Below are 13,994 nucleotides of genomic sequence, written 5' to 3' on the forward strand. Positions count from 1 at the left end.
ATTGGGTGGATTTAAGGCAGAGCTTGATAGGTTCTTGAGTAGCCAGGGCATGAAAGGTTATGGGGGAGAGGCAGGGGATTGGGCTGGAGAGGGAAATGGATCAGCCATGATGAAACAGTGGAGCAGACTTGATGGGCTGAATGGCCTGATTCTGTTCCTAAGTCTTATGGAGTCTATAGTGATTCTCTGTATTTAACGTGAATGCCCACAATAAATTTACTTTGAACTTTGAACATCCTTGCAAATCTTTACTGCAATCTTTCCAGGTTAACCATGTCTTTTCTGTAACAGGACCAGAACTGTACTCAGTATTGCAGTGTGGCCTGAGCCAAGGCTTGTACAACTACAACGTAACATCCCAACTCCTGACATGGAGGTCACTGTGCCAAACACTCCTTCATCAGCCTGTGCTGCCACCTCCAGCGAACTACGTGCTGCTGTGCTCAGAGTCGAGGCGATGGAGATAATACACGAACATCGGACCAGGCCGAGGCACTTCAGCCACGTTCTCCTGATCTCCGTGCACCCAATGTGGATGAGGCGTAGGGGAGGATCGAGGGGGACGTCATTCTGCTTCTGGGCCTGACCCAGGTGTTAGCCCGCTCAAACCCCAACTGGATGAGGCGTAGGGGAGGATCGAGGGGGACGTCATCCTGCTTCTGGGCCTTACCCAGGTGTTCCCCCGCTCAAACCCCAACTGGATGAGGCGTAGGGGAGGATCGAGGGGGACGACATTCTGCTTCTGGGCCTGACCCAGGTGTTAGCCCGCTCAAACCCCAACTGGATGAGGCGTAGGGGAGGATCGAGGGGGACGTCATCCTGCTTCTGGGCCTTACCCAGGTGTTCCCCCGCTCAAACCCCAACTGGATGAGGCGTAGGGGAGGATCGAGGGGGACGTCATTCTGCTTCTGGGCCTGATCCGAGTGCTCCCCCACTCAAGCTTACATTATCCTCCCCAAGTTCTGATCAACTCCCTGACCCCTCACTCTGCAATTTACCGTGGTCAATGAACACACATGCTTTTGGTTGTTTTGATGCATTTTTAATTCCTTTAGAGTATCATCCTTTAAAGAGTCCCCAACAGACCGAGGGTTTGCTGTGATGCTTTGTCAGTGACAGTTCCTGTCGCAGTGCTGGGGAGAAACCATGGAAACGCAAGGGCTGACCAGAGCTGCGATTGGTGCAGACTTGTTCACATGACAGTATTGTTCTTACCCTACACATCCACAAGACAAAATATCCTCTCCCTGTGTATGACAACAGCCTGACACTGGGCTGGGGCTGGTGCAGTCGGCTGTTTGCCTCCTCTGTGAGCTCAGGAGGGAATTCTCCTTGCTCAAACAGCGGAAAGAAACGTCGTCCTCCTGCCCTGTGTCGAGGAGGGGTTTAACTCAAGACCACCAGGCAGGATCTGCAACAGATACCCCCGGGAGAGGCTCCATTCGCCGGGGAGGGAACCCGCAGAGATCCCGTGTGCCGAGAGGCTGTTCAACCACCCAGCATATAGGAAGGGGTTCTCCCGTTCACCAGGTCTGCAGAGGCACCAGTGAGTTTACAGGTGGTTCCTGGGGTGAAGATATGCAGTTGAAAATAAAAAGAAATGCAGTCAGAATCAGAATGATTCACTCTTCTCTTTCCATTGATGCTGCCTGACCTGCTGAGTGTTTCCAATGTTTTCTGCATCCCCCTGTTGTCGGCCCTGTTAAACATCACTCTTGGTTCCAACTTCCTACATTGGTGGAAGCCGAACTCAAATCATTAAACAACCCAAAGATGCTTCCATGAATGGGAGACTTTGATTCACTAATTGGGTAGAGTTCTTTGAGGATGTAACAGATAACATGAATACAAGTAGGTGTGGTGTACTTGGATTTCCACAAGGCCAAAAGACATTAGATGAAGGCATTGAGAATAACATCAGCAAATTTGCTGATGATACTAAGCTGGGTGGCAGTGTGACATGTGATGAAGATGTTAGGAGAATTCAGGGTGACTTGGATAGGCTGGGTGAGTGGGCAGATACTTGGCAGATGGCGTTTAATGTGAATAAGTGTGAGGTTATCCACTTTGGGAGTAAGAACAGGAAGGCAGATTATTATCTGAACGGTGTAGAGTTAGGTAAGGGAGAAATACAAAGAGATCTAGGAGTCCTTGTTCATCGGTCACTGAAGGTGAATGAACAAGTGCAGCAGGCAGTGAAGAAGGCTAATGGAATGTTGGCCTTTATTACAAAGGGAATTGAGTACAAGAGCAAGGAAATCCTTTTGCATTTGTACAGGGCCCTGGTGAGACCACACCTGGAGTACTGTGTACAGTTTTGGTCTCCAGGGTTAAGGAAGGACATCCTGGCTGTAGAGGAAGTGCAGCGTAGATTCACGAGGTTAATTCCTGGGATGTCTGGACTGTCTTACGCAGAGAGGTTAGAGAGACTGGGCTTGTACACGCTGGAATTAAGGAGATTGAGAGGGGATCTGATTGAAACATATAAGATTATTAAGGGATTGGATAAGATAGAGGCAGGAAATATGTTCCAGATGCTGGTAGAGTCCAGTACCAGAGGGCATGGTTTGAGAATAAGGGGTATGTCATTTAGGACAGAGTTAAGGAAAAACTTCTTCTCCCAGAGAGTTGTGCGGGTCTGGAATGCACTGCCTCGGAAGGTAGTGGAGGCCAATTCTCTGGATGCTTTCAAGAAGGAGCTAGATAGGTATCTTATGGATAGGGGAATCAAGGGATATGGGGACAAGGCAGGAACCGGGTATTGATAGTAGATGATCAGCCATGATCTCAAAATGGTGGTGCAGGCTCGAAGGGCCGAATGGTCTACTTCTGCACCTATTGTCTATTGTCTTTAAATAATCCTGTACAAGGACTTGTAAGTCCCTTTGCACCTCAGATTTTTGAATTTTCGCCCTGTTTGGAAAGTAGTCTACGTTTATATTCCTTCTACCAAAGTGCATGACCACACACTTCCTGACACTGTCCATTTGCCACCTCTGTCCACTCTCTTAATCTGTCTAAGTCCTTCTTCAACCTCCCTTCTATCTCAACGCTATCAGCCCCTCCATCTATCTTGTTTTGTCTGCAAACTTGGCCACAAAGCTATCAATTTCACCATCCAAATCATAGACACACAACATAAAAAGAATCTGTCCCAACACAGACCCTTGTGGAACACCATTAGTCACCAGCGGCCAATCCAAAAAGGCTCCATTCATTCCCACTCCTGGCTCCTGTCAATTAGTCAATGCTCCATCCATGCTGGTATCTTTCCTGTAATACCCTGGGCTCTTAACTTGTTTAGTAGCCTCAAAGGCCTTCTGAGAATCCAAGTACAAAACATCCACCAATTCTCCTTTGTCTATCCTGCTTGTTATTTCCTCAAAGAATTCCAAATATGTGTCAGGGAAGATATTTCCTTAAGGAAACCATGCTGACTTTGCCTCCAAGTACCCTGAAAACACATTCTTAACAATGGACACCATAATAAAATCCACCTCCAAAAATCTAAAAAAGAGGGTGGCATGGCTTTACCTAACTTTCGCTTATATTACTGGGCAGCTAATATACGTTGTGCTGCCTTCTGGTCTTTCTTCCACGGTCAACCTGAGTGCCCTAACTGGGTGGCAATGGAGTTGAGCTCCACTAAAGAATTATCTATATCTGCACTTCTTGGCTCTGCACTCCCTAGCAGTCTGCCCAGATCAATAGCTAATCCTCTGGTTAGACACACTTTGCATATATGGGCTCAGTTCAGGAAATGCTATGGCTTCCAAGGGTTTTCCATTTCTAGCCCTGTCGCACACAATCACCTTTTTTTACCTACCACGTTCGATTCAGCATTCCATGTTTGGTACAGGAAGGGCATTAGATATTTTGAAGATCTCTTCATTGATAACCGCTTCGCTTCTTTTCAACAGCTCTCTGTTAAGTTCAACCTGCCTAACGCTCACTTTTTCAGATATCTCCAAATCCGACACTTTACTGCTCCTTTAATTCCTAACTTTCCTGAAATGCCTGCGAAAAATGCTATGGACCTATTTCTCTCCATTAATCCACTAGGTAAAGGTTTAATTTTAATTATCCAAGATAAACTAGCAGCCTTACGACGGGCTCCTGTGGATAAAATTAAAATGGCCTGGGAGCAGGATTTAAATATCTCCTTATCCGAGGAGAGCTGGGACTCAGTTCTCAAATCGGTTAACTCAACCTCTCTTTGTGCTCGCCGTTGTCTCTTACAGTTTAAGATTGTTCATAGAGCCCATATGTCTAAATCTAAACTATCTCGATTCTACCCTGGCATTAGTCCGCTCTGTGATAAATGCAAGAGGGGCGTGGCCTCTCTCATCCATATGTACTGGTTCTGTCCTAGCTTGGAGAAATTCTGGAAAGATGTCTTCACTACACTATCGGGTATTCTGAATCAGCACCTAGAACCTAACCCCTTAATTGCTCTGTTCGGTTTTTGGGGCGAGACAGATTTATGTCTGGGTCCGACCAAATGCCGAATACTATCCTTTGCCTCTCTCCTGGCGAGACGCTTGATCCTCCTTAGATGGAGAGATGTTGCCCCGCCCACTCATGCGCAATGGCTTAACGACATTATGGCCTGCTTGGACCTCGAAAAAATTCATTATTCAGTTCTCAATTCGGATCTAAAGTTCCATAAGATCTGGGGACCTTTTATCGAGTACTTTCATAACCTTCCTCTTGACTAGGGTTTTTTTTTCTTTTCGGTCCCTTGCTTTCAGCTCCCTTTTTTTTCTGGTAGTAGGCATTATTATCCTCTGTTGCTAAGTGTATTCACAGTCTGGGAGTTTGACTGTCCGGACTTATACTCTCTATACTGTGTGGTGGTTGGTCTGGAGTTGTTGTTTTTTTCTTGTGTTGTGGGGCTTGGGGAGGACACTAAGCTCACTTGTCTTTAATTTAGGTGCTTTTTTGTTAAATTCTCTTCCTTTGTAGCATATTGTTATTGTATGCTTAACCTTGCTCTGTATCAATGCTCCTCACTGGGATTTGGGGTTTTTAATTTTGTAAAATGTTTTGAAAAACTAATAAGAAATTAAAAAAAAAAAAAAAAAAAAACAATGGACACCAACATCTCCCCAACACTGAACTCTGGCTAACATTTCTGCCTCCTACTTGAGGAGTGGAGTGACATTTGCGATCTCCCAGATGTCCGGAACCATACCAGAATCGATTCTTGAAAGAACATTACTAATGCCTCCACAATCTCTTTGGCCACATCTCTTAGAACCCTGCTGTGTAGTCCATCTTGCCCAGGAGATTTATCAGACTTTTCAGCTTCCCGAGCACCTTGACCTTAGTAAATGCAACTACACAAACCTCCATGAACTTCCGGCGTACCGCTAGTGTCTTCCACAGTGAAGACTGATGCAAAATATTTATTCAGCTTGTCCATCATTTCCTTGTCCTCTATTACTCCCTCTGCAGCATAATTTTCCAGTGGTCCAATATCTAATATCATATCCAATATCAGATTCCATCTTCTCCCCCACTCCTGTGGTTTTTTTAGTTGACTTCTGTTGGCTTTTAAATTTTCCCAATCCTACTTCTCATTAATTTTTGCTCTATCATATCACCTGTCTTTTGCTTTTATAACCATATAACCATATAACAATCACAGCACGGAAACAGGCCATCTCGGCCCTCCTAGTCCGTGCCGAACTCTTAATCTCACCTAGTCCCACCTACCCGCACTCAGCCCATAACCCTCCACTCCTTTCCTGTCCATATACCTATCCAATTTTACCTTAAATGACACAACTGATCTGGCCTCTACTACTTCTACAGGAAGCTCATTCCACACAGCTATCACTCTCTGAGTAAAGAAATACCCCCTCGTGTTTCCCTTAAACTTTTGCCCCCTAACTCTCAAATCATGTCCTCTCGTTTGAATCTCCCCTACTCTCAATGGAAACAGCCTATTCACGTCAACTCTATCTATCCCTCTCAACATTTTAAATACCTCGATCAAATCCCCCCTCAACCTTCTACGCTCCAATGAATAGAGACCTAACTTGTTCAACCTTTCTCTGTAACTTAAGTGCTGAAACCCTGGTAACATCCTAGTAAATCGTCTCTGCACTCTCTCTAATTTATTGATATCTTTCCTATAATTCGGTGACCAGAACTGTACACAATATTCCAAATTTGGCCTTACCAATGCCTTGTACAATTTTAACATTACATCCCAACTTCTGTACTCAATGCTCTGATTTATAAAGGCCAGCGTTCCAAAAGCCTTCTTCACCAACTTATGTTGACTAACTTCCTTTATCTGCCACAGTTGCATCATTCTGCCTTTACAATACTGTTTTTTTGGATGTATCTATCCTGTGCCTTGCAAATTGCACCCAGAAACTCCAGCCACTGTTGTTCTGCCACAATCCCTAACAGTGTACCTCCCAATCAACTCTGGGCAGCTCCTCTCTCATGCCTCTGTAATTCCCTGTACTCCACTGGAATACTGATACATCCGACTTTAACTTCTTCCCTCTCACAGGGTGAATTCTATCATATTGTGATCACTGTTACGTTACCTTAAGCTCCCTATTCACATCCAGTTCATTGCACAACACCCAATCCAGAATTGCTGATCCCCTGGTGGGTTCAAACACAGCTGCTCCAAAAAGCCATCTCGGAGGCATTCCACAAGTTCTCTCTCTTGGGATCCAGCATCAACTGGATTTTCCTATCTGCATGTTGAAATTCCCCATTACTTACATAACATTGCCTCTTTGACCTATGTACTTTTTCATTCTCACACTGTAATATATAAACCACATCCTGGCACTGTTCACAAGCCTATCAATAATTCCCATTAGGGTTTTCTTACTCTTGCAATTTATTAACTCTACATCTTCCAATCCAATATCACCTCTTTCTAATGATTTGATTTCATTTTTTTACCAGCAGAGCCACTCCCCCTCCTCTGCCTACCCACCTTTCCTTTTGATAGATCGTGTATCCTTGGACATTAAGCTCTCAATGACAATTGTCTTTCAGCCATGACTCCGTGATACACACAATGACATACCTGCCAATTTCCAAAATGTGCTACGAGATCATCTACCTTATTTCTTATACTGCGTGCTTTCAAATATAACACTTTGTCTGTATTTGTTCCCCCGTTCCCACTGACTGCAATTTTACCCTGTCATCTGCCCGAGTCTCACTACACACCGCCTCTGCTTGTCAACCAACCTCTGGTTCCCACCCTCCTGCCGAATCAGTTTAAACCCTCCCCAAAGCTCCAGCAAACCTGCCCACAAGGATATTGGTGCTCACTGGGTTCAGGTGTACCCCGTCCTTTTCTGTACAGGTCATACCTTCCCCAGAAGAGATCCCAGTGATCCAGAAGTCTGAAACCCTGCTCCCCGCACCAGTTCCTCAGCCAGGCATTCACCTGTCAAATCAAGTCAAGTCACTTTTTATTGTCGTTTCGACCATAACTGCTGGTACAGTACATAGTAAAAATGAGACAACGTTTTTCAGGACCATGGTGCTACATGAAACAATACAAAAGCTACACTGAACTACGTAAAACAAAAAACTACACTAGACTACAGACCTACCCAGGACTGCATGAAGTGCCCAAAACAGTGCAGGCATTACAATAAATGATAAACAAGACAATAGGCACAGTAGAGGGCACTAGGTTGGTGTCAGTCCAGGCTCTGGGTATTGAGGAGTCTGATAGCTTGGGGGAAGAAACTGTTACACAGTCTGGTTGTGAGAACCCGAATGCTTCGGTGCCTTTTCCCAGACGGCAGGAGGGAGAAGAGATTGTGTGAGGGGTGCGTGGGGTCCTTCATAATGCTGTTTGCTTTGCGGATGCAGCGTGTGGTGTTAATCACCCCATTCTTACCCTCAACGGCACATGCAGCAATCCAGAGATTTGTTACCCTGGAGGTCCTGCTGTTCAGCTTTCTACTTACCTCTCTAAATTCTCAATTTCAGAGCTCCTCTCTTTCCCTTCCTACGTCATCGGTGCCAATACGTCCCAAGATGTCTGGCGGCTCACCCTCCACGATCTGACCCTGGCATCTGGGAGACAACATAGCATCTTGGTCTCTCTATTGCATCCCCTATCTACTCTTCTAACTATGGAATACCCAATCACCACCGCATTCCTCCTCTGTCCCCTTCCCTTCTGAGCCACAGTGGCACTGTGGCTCCCCTGCTAGGTCAACCTACCACCTCCAACAGTATGCAAAATGGTATCGTTGTCATTGAGGGGTCTGGCCAGAGGCTACCTTCCCTGTCCTGACCGTCCACCATTCACCTGCCTCCTGCAACCTAGGGGTGACTACCTCCCAGCTTCCCTTACGAGCCAAAGGTCACTGAGTTTCCAGGAGTTTGATAAATTATCACATAAAACCATACACCTGTACCGTACCTGTATGTACTGCATCAGGTAAGTGTGCACCAGTTTGGGGGAATTATGTTGGCATGGAATGTGGGATTGATCAACAGAAATCAGAGAATTGCAATAGATGGCTCATTTTTGGCGGCACAATAGTCCTGTGGAAGCCTTAGGGCCCACACTATCAGGTTCAGGAAAATTATTACCCTGCAAACATCAGGCTCCTGAACCAGCGTGGATAACTTCACTCACCCCGACACTGAACTGATTCAACACATCAGGCTCCTGAACCAGTGTGGATAACTTCACTCACCTCAACACTGAACTGATTCAACACATCAGGCTCCTGAACCAGTGTGGATAACTTCACTCACCCCAACACTGAACTGATTCAACACATCAGGCTCCTAAACCAGTGTGGATAACTTCACTCACCCCAACACTGAACTGATTCAACACATCAGGCTCCTGAACCAGTGTGGATAACTTCACTCACCTCAACTCTGAACCGATTCAACACATCAGGCTCCTGATCCAGTGTGGATAACTTCACTCACCTTGACACTGAACTGATTCCACACATCAGGCTCCTGAACCAGTGTGGATAACTTCACTCACCCCAGCACTGAACTGATTCCACACATCAGGCTCCTGAACCAGTGTGGATAACTTCACTCACCCCAACACTGAACTGATTCCACACATCAGGCTCCTGAACCAGTGTGCATAACTTCACTCACCTCAACACTGAACTGATTCCACACATCAGGCTCCTGAACCAGAGTGGATAACTTCACTCACCTCAACACTGAACTGATTCCACACATCAGGCTCCTGAACCAGTGTGGATAACTTCACTCACCTTGACACTGAACTGATTCCACACATCAGGCTCCTGAACCAGTGTGGATAACTTCACTCACCCCAGCACTGAACTGATTCCACACATCAGGCTCCTGAACCAGTGTGGATAACTTCACTCACCCCAACACTGAACTGATTCCACACATCAGGCTCCTGAACCAGTGTGGATAACTTCACTCACCTCAACACTGAACTGATTCCACACATCAGGCTCCTGAACCAGTGTGGATAACTTCACTCACCCCAACACTGAACTGATTCCACACATCAGGCTCCTGAACCAGTGTGGATAACTTCACTCACCTCAACACTGAACTGATTCCACACATCAGGCTCCTGAACCAGCGTGGATAACTTCACTCACCCCAACACTGAACTGATTCCACACATCAGGCTCCTGAACCAGTGTGGATAACTTCACTCACCTCAACACTGAACTGATTCCACACATCAGGCTCCTGAACCAGTGTGGATAACTTCACTCACCCCAGCACTGAACTGATTCCACACATCAGGCTCCTGAACCAGTGTGGATAACTTCACTCACCCCAACACTGAACTGATTCCACACATCAGGCTCCTGAACCAGTGTGGATAACTTCACTCACCTCAACTCTGAACTGATTCCACACATCAGGCTCCTGAACCAGTGTGGATAACTTCACTCACCCCAACACTGAACTGATTCCACACATCAGGCTCCTGAACCAGTGTGGATAACTTCACTCACCTCAACACTGAACTGATTCCACACATCAGGCTCCTGAACCAGTGTGGATAACTTCACTCACCCCAACACTGAACTGATTCCACACATCAGGCTCCTGAACCAGTGTGGATAACTTCACTCACCCCAACGCTGAACTGATTCAACACATCAGGCTCCTGAACCAGTGTGGATAACTTCACTCACCCCAACACTGAACTGATTCCACACATCAGGCTCCTGAACCAGTGTGGATAATTTCACTCACCTCAACTCTGAACTGATTCAACACATCAGGCTCCTGAACCAGTGTGGATAACTTCACTCACCCCAACACTGAACTGATTCCACACATCAGGCTCCTGAACCAGTGTGGATAACTTCACTCACCCCAACTCTGAACTGATTCCACACATCAGGCTCCTGAACCAGTGTGGATAACTTCACTCACCCCAACGCTGAACTGATTCCACACATCAGGCTCCTGAACCAGTGTGGATAACTTCACTCACCCCAACACTGAACTGATTCCACACATCAGGCTCCTGAACCAGTGTGGATAACTTCACTCACCTCAACACTGAACTGATTCAACACATCAGACTCCTGAACCAGTGTGGATAACTTCACTCACCTCAACGCTGAACTGATTCCACACATCAGACTCCTGAACCAGTGTGGATAACTTCACTCACCTCAACTCTGAACTGATTCAACACATCAGGCTCCTGATCCAGTGTGGATAACTTCACTCACCTCAACACTGAACTGATTCAACACATCAGGCTCCTGAACCAGTGTGGATAACTTCACTCACCCCAACGCTGAACTGATTCAACACATCAGGCTTCTGAACCAGTGTGGATAACTTCACTCACCCCAACACTGAACTGATTCAACACATCAGGCTCCTGAACCAGTGTGGATAACTTCACTCACCTCAACTCTGAAGTGATTCCACAACCTACAGACTCACTTTCAAAGACTCTACAACTCATGTTCTCCGTATTATTTATTGCTCAATTTGCACAATTAGTCTTTTTTTTTGCACATTGGTTGTCTATCAGTCTTTTTATGTATATTTTTTCATAAATTCTATCCAATTTCTTTATTTTCCTGTAAATACTGCAAGAAAATGAGAATGTGACATCTTCATACTTCAATAACACATTTACATTAATTTTTTTTGTCTTTGCGACGTGACACAGGGGGCCTTAACCATTTATTCAATTGTGAGGAAGGGATGGAGTGAGGTGCAGCCAGATCTGTTGATGAAAGGTGGGTTAGCAAGATTCAGAGGGCACCCAAAGGGATAGAGACAAACTGTGCAAATGGGCATAAAGATGGCAGATGAAATACGCGGCATTTCAAAATTGTGGGAGCGCGTGGAGATCCGGGTGCTTCCCTCGTGGAACACGAAAGGTGAGCATTCAGGTACGGCAAGTGATCTGGGAAGGTTACAGAGTGACACAGCACAGAAACAGGCCTTTTGGCCCAATAGGCCCATTCCGACCGCAGCATCCTCCTGCTAATTCCAGCTCCTTGCCTTCGGCCCTTCACCCTCAACGCCTTCCCCTCCGTGTACCTTGTGTTTGCCTCGACCACTTCCTCCAGCAACTCGTTATGAGGTGGATGTGAGAAATAAAATTTCTAATTCTAATTCATTCCAGGTACTCGGCCTCTCTGTGTGCAGAAAGTCATGTCTTTCCAGTCTTTCCCCCTTCATCTTGTATCTGCGCCTCCACCACGCTGGGGAAAAGCCTATGACCATCCATTTTATCATATCCCTCAACCTCACATTCTCCAGGAAATAAAGATGCAGCGTAGCCAACGTCTCCCTTGATCTCAGACCATTTAATGCAGGCAACCTCTTCTGGCTTGAAGGCTGGCCTTGATTGGAAGGGGTATGAAGTGTAAGAGATGCTTTGACGCAACACTATAGGGTTCTGGTGAGACTTCACGTGGACGATTATGTCGGTTTCATCTCACTGTACTTCCATGACAATATTGTCCCATGGAGGCATGGCAGAGAGGCTTCACTGAGCCGATTCCTGGACAGCAAGGTTTTTGTTTGAAGAAAGATTGAGTAGCTTAGCCCAGACTCACTGAAGTTAAAAAGAAAGAGATGAGAGCTTTTAGAAACACACATGATTCTGAAGAAGATTGGATGCTGAAACAGTGCTTTCCTTGCTGGGGCAATCTAGACCAAGGGACATAGTTTTAGAATAAGGGGGCCACTATTTCATATGGGTGCAAAGATGAATTTTGTCTCTGAAAAGGTTGTGACATTAGCAGAAGGTATTGAATGTAGATGTCCTTTGTGGATCATGGAGTACAGGAAGGAGATAGACTGGCAACATGGTGACATGACAACAACCTTTCCCTCAAGGTCAGTAAAACAGAAGTGACTTCAGGAACTGGGATGGAGTAGTTCACGTTGAAGGTGTGTCAAGAAACTGCTTAGCCTTGGGTTACTGCACGGAACAGGCCCTCGAACCGCGGCATCACCTGTTACAGCCACCCGGGGAGGAAGTGCTGGAAGTGGGGTGAGAGAGCATGCTGGAGTCTGCGCTCGGTTAACAAGCTGACACCCGCAGGCCGGCACTCCCATCAGTAACGCTCTCCATTGTAGGAGGTACAGAAGCCTGAAGGCACACACTCAGCGATTCAGGAACAGCTTCTTCCCCTCTGCCATCCGATTCCTCAACGGACATTGAACCCTTGAACACTACCTCACTATATAGTTACACACACAAAATGCTGGCGGAACACAGCAGGCCAGGCAGCGTCTGTAGGGAGAAGCGCTGTCGACGTTTCGGGCCGAGACCCTTCGTCCTGTTGACGGGTCTCAGCCCGAAACGTCGACGGCGCTTCTCCCTATAGATGCTGCCTGGCCTGCTGCGTTCCACCAGCATTTTGTGTGTGTTGTTGTTAATGTCGACAGTGCTTCTTCCTATAGACGCTGCCTGGCCTGCTGTGTTCCACCAGCATTTTGTGTGTTGTTGTTGTTGTTTGAATTTCCAGCATCTGCAGATTTCCTCGTGTTTGCTCACTATATAATTTCTCTGTTTTTGCACTATTCTTAATCTATTCAATATACACATATATTTACTCACTGTAACTGATCTATTCCTTTCTATATTATCTTGTATTGCATTGAACTGTTAACAGATTTCACGACACGTGCCGGTGACAATAAACCTGATTCTATTTAATGTTACTGGCGCTTCATACCTGATGAGACCTGGGTGGTGACAGGGGGTTCAGTAGTCTTAAAGACAACAGGAGAAAGCTGTTCCCCATCCTAACAGTTCTTGTCTTCATTCTACGGTAAATCCTGGCTGATGGCAGAGGGTCAAAGAGACTGTTGGACAGATGGGATGGGTCATTGATAACGCAGCGCTCCTGTTAAATATCCCTGACGGATGGGAGCGAGACCCTGATGAGCCTCTCAGCAGTTTTCACAATCCTCTGCAGGGACTTGTGGTCAGATGCCTTGCGATTCCTGTACCAAACGGTGATGGTGACCTCAACAGCGATCGTTCAGCTCTGGGAGTGATATCTCAGTAGTGACTGCAGAACTGCAATTGGTGTAACATCCTCTCCTCGCCGACAAAGTTCAAAACTCATTGTCGAAGTACGTATATGTCACCATATACTACCCTGAGGTATACGCTAACGACCGTGTGGCTAGGTGCAGCTCAAATGCTGTCTATAAAATTGGCGAAGGCATAACCGCTGTTGGCTGAATCTCAGACGAGGAGGCATACAGGAGCCAGACCGATCGGTTGGTTGAGTGGAGTCACAACAACAGCAAGACGAAGGAACTGATTACCCTCAGAAATGGCAAGTCGGGAGAACACACACCAGGCCTCATCGAGGTGTCAGCAGTGGGAAGAGTGAGCAGCTTGAAGTTCCTGAGAGTCAGCATCTCAGAGGATCTATCCTGGTTCCACGAGTGGTTCCACTCGAGATTTGCTGCATCGAGGTTCAAAGTAAATTTATTATCAAGGTAAGATATATGTCACCACA

The sequence above is a fragment of the Hemitrygon akajei genome, chromosome 25, assembly GCF_048418815.1.
Source record: "Hemitrygon akajei chromosome 25, sHemAka1.3, whole genome shotgun sequence".
Classification (NCBI taxonomy): domain Eukaryota; kingdom Metazoa; phylum Chordata; class Chondrichthyes; order Myliobatiformes; family Dasyatidae; genus Hemitrygon; species Hemitrygon akajei.